At 34.6% G+C, this 8,252-nt stretch overlaps 1 pseudogene; it reads left to right on the top strand.

The window, feature by feature from the left end:
* The first annotated feature begins 5,107 nt into the window (after positions 1–5,107).
* On the top strand, positions 5,108–6,012 carry LOC116856910 (annotated as a pseudogene).
* The last annotated feature ends 2,240 nt before the right edge of the window (positions 6,013–8,252 follow it).

The raw sequence follows: 8,252 nt of genomic DNA, 5'->3' as shown, positions 1-8,252 counted from the left end.
CCACTAAAAAAGAGAACAAGTCTCCACTAAAGAAGAGAACAAGAAGTCCATATCCCTGATGAACAATGAATGAAAAATTATCCACAAAAAACTAAGAAATCAATTCCAACAGTACATTAAAAGAATAATGTACCATGATCCAGTGGGATTTATTCATGGGTTGGAAGTTTGGTTCAATATTCACATATCAGTCAACATGATATATCACATTAATATAAAAGAAAGGATGAGAACTATATGACCCTGTCAATAAATGCAGAAAAATAATTTCACAAAATATAACAACCTTTCTTGATTAAAAAAATAAATAAATACTATCTGCAGTGTAGGGATAAATGGAACAATTCTCAATATCATAAAAGCAATATATGAAAAACCATAGTGAATATAATCCTTAATAGGGAAAACCTGAGAGCTCTTTCCCTAAGATCAGGAGCATGATAGGGATGTCCACTTTCATCAGTGTTGTGGAACATAGTACTGGAAGTACTAGCCACAGCAACCGTAAAATAAAAAGGTAATAAAATGGATCCAAATTAACAAAGAAGTAGTCAAACTTTCACTCTTCACAGATAACATGATGCTTTATGTTGTAAGCACAAAAGACTCCACCCAAGAAATTGCTAGAACTTATATAGGAATTCAACAAAGTTGCAGGATATAAAATCAATGCACAGAAGTCAGTTGCATTTCTACACAGTAACAATGAGGCAGAAGAAAGACAAAGAAAAGAATTGACCCCATTTACAATTGCACCAAAAACCATAGGATACCTAGGAATAAACCTAACCAAAGAGGTAATATGTACTCTGGAAACTATAGAACACTTATGAAAGAAATTGAAAAGAACACAAACACACACATACACAAAGATAGAAAAACTTTCTATATTCATAAATTGGAAGAACAAATATTATTAAAATGGCTGTAATACAAAAGGCAATGTAACATTTAATGCCATACTTATGAAAATACCAGGAGGACCTTTCACAGTGCTAGAACAAACAATCCTAAAATTTGTACGGAACCACAAATGAACACAAATAGCCAAGACAATCTTGAAAAAGAAAAGCAAAGCTATAGTAACACAATGTGATGTTCCAGCTTTTTTTTTTTTTTTAATTTTTCCAACATTCTCTTGGCGATTCTCAATCTTTTCTGGTTCCATACAAATTTTAGGATTATTTTCTCCAGCTCCTGGAAAAATGCCAATGGTATTTTAATAGGGATGGCATTGAAAGTATAGATTGCTCTAGGCAGGATAGACATTTCAACAATATTCCTTCTTCTAATTCATGACTATGGACAGTTTTCTATATTTGTATATGTGTGTGTTTGTGTCCTCAATTTCTTTCATAAATGTTCTATAGTTTTCAGAGTACAGATCCTTTACCTCTTTGGTTAGGTTTATCCCTAAGTATCTTATTTATTTATTTATTTTTGTTATTATAAATGGAATCAATTCCATAATTTCTCTTTCTACAGTTACATTGTTAGTGTATAGAAAAACAACTGATTTCTGTGTGTTGATATTTTATCCTGCCACATTGCTGAATTGTTGTATGAGTTCTAATAATTTAGGGGTGGAGTCTTTTGAGTTTTCCATATAAAGTATCATGTCATCTATGAAGAGGGAGAGTTTGACTTCTTATTTGTCAATTGAGGGCCTTTTATTTATTTTTGTTGTCTGATTGCTGGTGCTAGGACTTCTAGCACTATGTTTAACAATAGTGACGACAGTCGGCATCCCTGTTGTGTTCCTGACCTTAAGGGGAAAGCTCTCAGCTTTTTCCCATTGATAATGAAATTCACTATGGGCTTTTCATATATTTTTTTTATGAAATTGAAGAATTCCCTCTCTCCCTATACTCTGAAGAGTTTTAATCAGGAATGTATGTTGTATTTTTTCAAGTGTTTTTTCTGCATCAATTGAGAGGATCATATGGCTCTTGTCTTTTCTTTTACTAATGTGCTCTATCACATTGATTGATTTGTTAATGCTGAGCCACTCTTGCATCCCAGGAATAAATGCCACTTTGTTGTGGTGAATAATCCCTTTAATATATTGTTTGATCCTATTGGCCAGTATCTTGCTGAGTATTTTGATATCCATGTTCATCAGAGACTTTGGTCAGTAATTCTCTTTTTTGATGGGGTCTTTGCCAGGTTTTGGGATCAGGGTAATTCTGGCCTCATAGATGGAGTTTCAACGTTTCCTTTATTTTCTATTTTTTATAACACTTTCAGTAGAATAGGTGTTATTTCTTATTCAAATGTTTGGTATAATTCCCCTGGGAAGTCGTCTGGCCCTGGACTTTTTTTCTTTTTTTTGGGGGGGGGTTATTACCACTTCAATTTCATTACTGGTTGTTTGTCTATTCAGGTTGTCTACTTCTTCCTGTATGTTTCAGTCTTGGTAGTTTATAAGTTTCCAGGAAGGTGGCCATTTCTTCCATGTTGCTTAATTTGTTGGCATATAGTTGCTGGTAATATTTCTAATAGTTGTTTTTATTTCCTGGGTGTTAGTCACGATCTCTCCCCTTTCATCCATGATTTTATTAACTTGGGTACTTTCTCTTTTCTTTTTTTTTAAGATTTTATTTATTTATTTGACAGAGAGAGAAATCACAAGTAGGCAGAGAGGCAGATGTGGGGTGGGGTGGATAGCAGGCTCCCTCCTGAGCAGAGAACCCAATGTGGGACTTGATCTCAGGATCCTGAGATCATGACCTGAGCCAAAGGCAGAGTCTGAACCCACTGAGCCACCCAGTCACCCCCCTTTCTCTTTTCTTTTGGGTAAGTCTGGCCAGAGGTTTATTGATCTTGTTAATTCTTTCAAAGAACCAGATTCTAGTTTTGTTATTCTGTTTTACTGTTTCTCTGGTTTGTATTTCATTGATCTCTGCTCTAATTTTTATTATTTATGTTCTCCCACTTGGTTTTGGTTTTATTTGCTGTTCTTTCTCGAGTTCCATTAGGTGTGCATTTGGGATTTTTCTAATTTTCTGAGAGTGTTGGAAGGCTGTGTATTTCCTTCTTAGTACCACCTCTGACAGTATGGGTGTTCTTCAAGATGTTAAAAGTAGAGCTACCCTACAACCCACCAATTGCACTATTGGGTATTTATCCCAAAGACACAGATATAAGGAAAAGAAGGGGATATACAGTCCAATGTTCATAGCAGCAATGTACACAACAGCCAAACTGTGGAAAGAACTGAGATGCTCTTCAAAAGATGAATGGATAAAGATGTGCTACATATACCAAATGGAATATTATTCAGCCATCAGAAAGGATGACTATCCACCATTTGCTTTGAAATGAATGGAATTTGAAGGGATTATACTAAGTGAAATAAGTCAAGCAAAGAAAGGAAATTATCATATTGTTTCACTCATATGTGAAACATAAGCAATAGCATGGAGGACCATAGGTGAAAGGAGGGAAATCTGCAGTGAGATAAATCAGAGAAGGAAGTGAACCATGAGAAACTATGGCCTGGGAAACAAAATGAAGGTTTCAGAGGAGGGGAGGTGGGGGATGGGGTAACAGTGTGGTGGGTATTAAGAAGGTCATGTGTTGTAATGAGCACTGGGTGTTATATGCAACTAATGAATCATTGAACACTACATCAAAAAGTTAATGATGTACTATACATGGGCTAGTTGAACATAATAAAAAAAAAGCAAAGCTGGAGGCAACACAATTTTAGACCTCAACTTATATTATAAAGCTTTAGTGAGACAGTTCAGTATTGGCACAAAAACAGATATACAGATCAATGGAATAGAATATAAAATCCAGAAGTGGACCTATGTTGTTATGGTCAATTAATATTTGGCAACTAACATGCAAAAGAATGGAACTAGACACTTTCTTATACTGCGTACAATAACAAATTCAAAATGGATGAAAAACCTGAATGTGAGACTAGAAACCATCAAAATCCTAGAGGAGATCACAGGCAGTAAGCACTTTGACATTGGCCATAGCAACTTCTTACTAGATATGTCTCCTGAGGCAAGGGAAACTAAAGGAAAAATAAACTACTGGGACTTCATCAAGATAAAAAAACTTTTGCATAGCAAAAGAGAAAATCAACAACACTAAAAGGCAACCTATGGTATGGGAGAAAATATTTGTGAATGACATACCTAAAAAAGGATTACTATCCAATAAACATTTTTTAAAAATATCAAACTCAACCCCCCCAAAACAAATAATCCAGTTAAGAAATGGGCAGAAGACATGAATAGACATTTTTCCAAAGAAGACATACAAATGAAAAATGACATGAAAAGATGTTTGGGATGTCTGGGTGGTTCAGTCCATTAAGCATCTGCATTCAGCTCATATCATGCATGATCCCTGGGTCCTGGGACTGACTCCACATCAAGCTCCCAGCTCAGTGAGGGGTCTGCTTCTCCCTTTCCCTCTGCCTGCCACTTCCCCGCTTGTGCTGTCTCTATCTCTAACAAATAAATAATACCTTTAAAAATGCTCAACATCACTGATGATCAGGGAAATAAAATTCAAAACTACACTGAACTATCACCTCAAACCTGTCAGAATGGCTACAATTAACAACCCAAGAAACAACAAATGTTGGCAAAAATTTGGAAAAACAGGAACCCTCTTGCTCTGTTGATGGGAATGCAAACTGGTACAGCCACTCTGGAAAACAGTATGGAGGTTCCACAAAACGTTATAAATAGAACTACCTTATGATTCAGCAATTATGCTATTAGGTATTTACGCAAAGGATACAAAAATGCTGACTCAAAGGGATATATACACCCTGATATTTAGAGCAGCATTATCAACAATAGCCAAATTATGGGAAGAGCCTAAATGTCTAGCATCTAATGAATGGATAAAGAATATATGGCATATATATATATATATATATATATATATATATATACACACACACACACACTATATACATAGTGTGTGTGTTTGTGAAATCAAAATTGCACAACCCCATGGAATATTACTCAGCTATAAAAAGGACTAAAACTCTTCTGCTGCCCTTTTAAATCCAGCACCATAAACACTCAACCGCCACTGCTGCCATGACCTGGACTGTGGACAAGCAACCCTGGCTGACAACTCTACTACCATGGAGGACATAAACGAGTACAAGAGGAATTCACAGAGGGGTCCAAGATTGATGTAAGCAAGAATCAGAAGGATGATGGTAAAATGTTTATTGGAAGCTTGAGCTGGAATACAAACAAGAAAGATCTGACTGAATATTTGTCTCAGTTTGGGGAAGTTGTAGACTATACAATTAAAACAGATCCAGTGAATAGAAGATCAAATGAATTTGGCTTTGTGCTTTTCAAAGATGCTGCTAGTGTTGATAAGGTTTTAGAACTGAAAGAACACAAACCGGATGGCAAATTGATAGATTCCAAGAAAGCCAAAGCTTTAAAAGGAACCCAAAAAAAGTTTTTTGTGAGTGGCTTGAACCCAGATACTTCTGAAGAACAAATTAGAGACTATTTTGGAGCCTTTGGAGAGATTGGAGATATTGAACTTCCCATGGATACAAAAACAAATCGAAGATGAATTTTTTAAATCACATATACAGATGAAGAGCCAGTAAAGAAATTGTTAGAAAGCAGGTATCATCAAACTAATTCTGGGAAGTATGAAATCAAAGTTGCAAAATCCAAAGAGATATATAGGCATCAACAGCAACAACAAAAAGGAGGAAATGGCACTTCAGCTGGTAGCCAATATGGTACTAGGGGTTGTGGACAAGGTCACCGCCAAAACTGGAACCAAACACTTCATAACTATTAGGATCAAGGATATGAAAATTACAGTAGTGCATATGGTGGTTATCAAAATTATAGTGGCTATGGTGGCTACAATTATACTAGTTATAACTAAGGAAACTATGGATATGGACTGGGGTATGCAGACTACACTGGCCAACAGAGCACTTACAGCAAGGTGTGTCAAGGGGTTGGCAATCACCAAAACAATCACTAGCCATACTAAAGGAGGATGTTGGAGAAAACAGGAGGGGATTGCTAAAGTTAATCCATCCTGTAGGACAAAATTAAATATTGCTTTTCTGTTGATCAAAGATGATTACTTTGTAAAAGACTTTCTAGTGTACAAAACAAAACTCTGCCCAACTGTATATAGCAGCCAATTAATTTTCTTTGTTTCTACTTTATCATTTGTTGTTTTATGACTCAACATGAATATGTGTTCATATAGATTTTATTTGTATGATTTCATGTTAAACTTCAAATAAATGTTTCTTTATATAAAAAAAAAGAAAGAAAGAAATTTTGATGTTTGCCACAACGTGATGGAGCTAGAGTGCAATATGCTATGTGAAATAAATCAGTCAGGGAAAGACAAATACCATATGATTTCATTCATATGAATAAAAGAAACAAAACAGATGAACTTAGTGGGAAAAAGAGAGACATGTATCATAAGACAAACTCTTAACTATAGAGAAAAACTGAATGTTGCTGGAGAGATGGTGGGTGAGGGGATGAGTTAAATGGGTGATGGGTATTAAGGAGGCCACTTGTTGTGATGAGCTCTGGGTGTTGTATTTAAGTGATGAATCACAAAATTCTGCACTTGAAACTAATATTACACTGTATGTCAACTCATTGGAATTTAAGTAAAAACTTAAAAAACAAATAGAACTGATCAAAGGAACTGGGAGCTGGTTCTTGGAAAAATCAATAAAATGGATAAACCTCTAGCCAGACTTATCAAAAAGAAAAGATGAACACCCAAATAAATAAAATCACAAATGAGAGAGCAGAAATAGCAATCAACATCACAGAAATACAATTATAGTAGAATATTATGACAATTTATATACCAACATAAAGACAACCTAGAAGAAGTAGATAAATTCCTATAAACATGTAAAATGCCAAAATTTTAAAAGCAAGAAATGGAGAATTTTAACACACAGATAACAAGCAAAGAAATAGGTTCAGTAATCAAAAAACTCCCAACAAACAAAAACCATGGCCAGATGGCTTCACAGGTGAATTCTGCCAAACATATAAAGAAGAGTTAGTATCTATTCTTCTCAAACTATTCCAAAATATAGAAATGGAAGGAAAACGTCCATATTCATTCTGAGGCCAGCATTACCATGATACCAAAACCAAATAAAGGCACCACAATAAAAGACAACTATACAATAAAAGACACAATAAAATACACAATAAAAGGCAATATCTCTGATGAACACAGATTCAAAAATCCTCAAAAAATAATTGCCAACCAAATCGAACAATGCATTAAAAAATCATTCACCACCTTCAAGTGTGATTCATTCCTGTTTTGCGAGTGCAGTTCAATACTCAAAAATCAATTAATGTGATATATCACATTGATTAAAATTTAAACATTTTAAAAATAGCAATTAAAAATTAAAAGAAAGGATAAGAAACCTATGATCATCTCAATAGATGCAGAAATAGCATTTGACACAGTAGAACATTCATTCATGATGAAAACCTTCAACAAAGTCAGTTTACAGGGAGCATACATCAACATTATAATGAACCATTATATATGAACATTATATAACAACATTATATATGAAAACCCCACAGATATTATCATCTTTAATGGAGTAAAATTGAGAGCTCCTCCTCTATGGTCAAGGACAAAAGAAGGATGTCCAGTTTTAGCACTTTTATTCCACACAATATAGGAAGTTCTAGCCACAGCAATCAGATAACAAAAAGAAATAAAAGGCATCTAAATCAGCAAGGAAGAAGTCAAACTTTCATTATTTGCAGATGACATGATTCTCTATATAGAAAACCCAAAAAATTCCACCAAAAAATCTGCTAGAGGTCATAAACAAATTCAGTAAAGTTGTAGGATAAAGAATCAACATACATAAATTTATTGGATTTCTATACATCAGTAATGAAGCAGTAGAAAGAGAAATTTAGGAATGGACCCCTTTATAATTCCATCAAAAACAGTAAGATACCTAGGAATAAACCTAACCAAAGATGTGAAAAACCTATAATCTGAAAACTGTAAGGCACTGATGAAAGATATTGAAGATGACACTAAGAAATGGAAAGACATTGCATGTTCGTGGTCTGGAAGAACAAATATTGTTAACATATCTATACTACCCAAAGCGATCTACAAGTTTGATGCCATCCTTATCAAAATACCACCAGCATTTTTCACACAGCTAGAACAAACAAACTTAAAATTTGTTTGGAACCACA

Source organism: Lontra canadensis, unplaced genomic scaffold (genome assembly GCF_010015895.1).
Source record: "Lontra canadensis isolate GAN:19392208 unplaced genomic scaffold, GSC_riverotter_1.0 scaffold114, whole genome shotgun sequence".
NCBI lineage: Eukaryota > Metazoa > Chordata > Mammalia > Carnivora > Mustelidae > Lontra > Lontra canadensis.
This window is presented reverse-complemented; position numbering and strand designations above follow the sequence as displayed.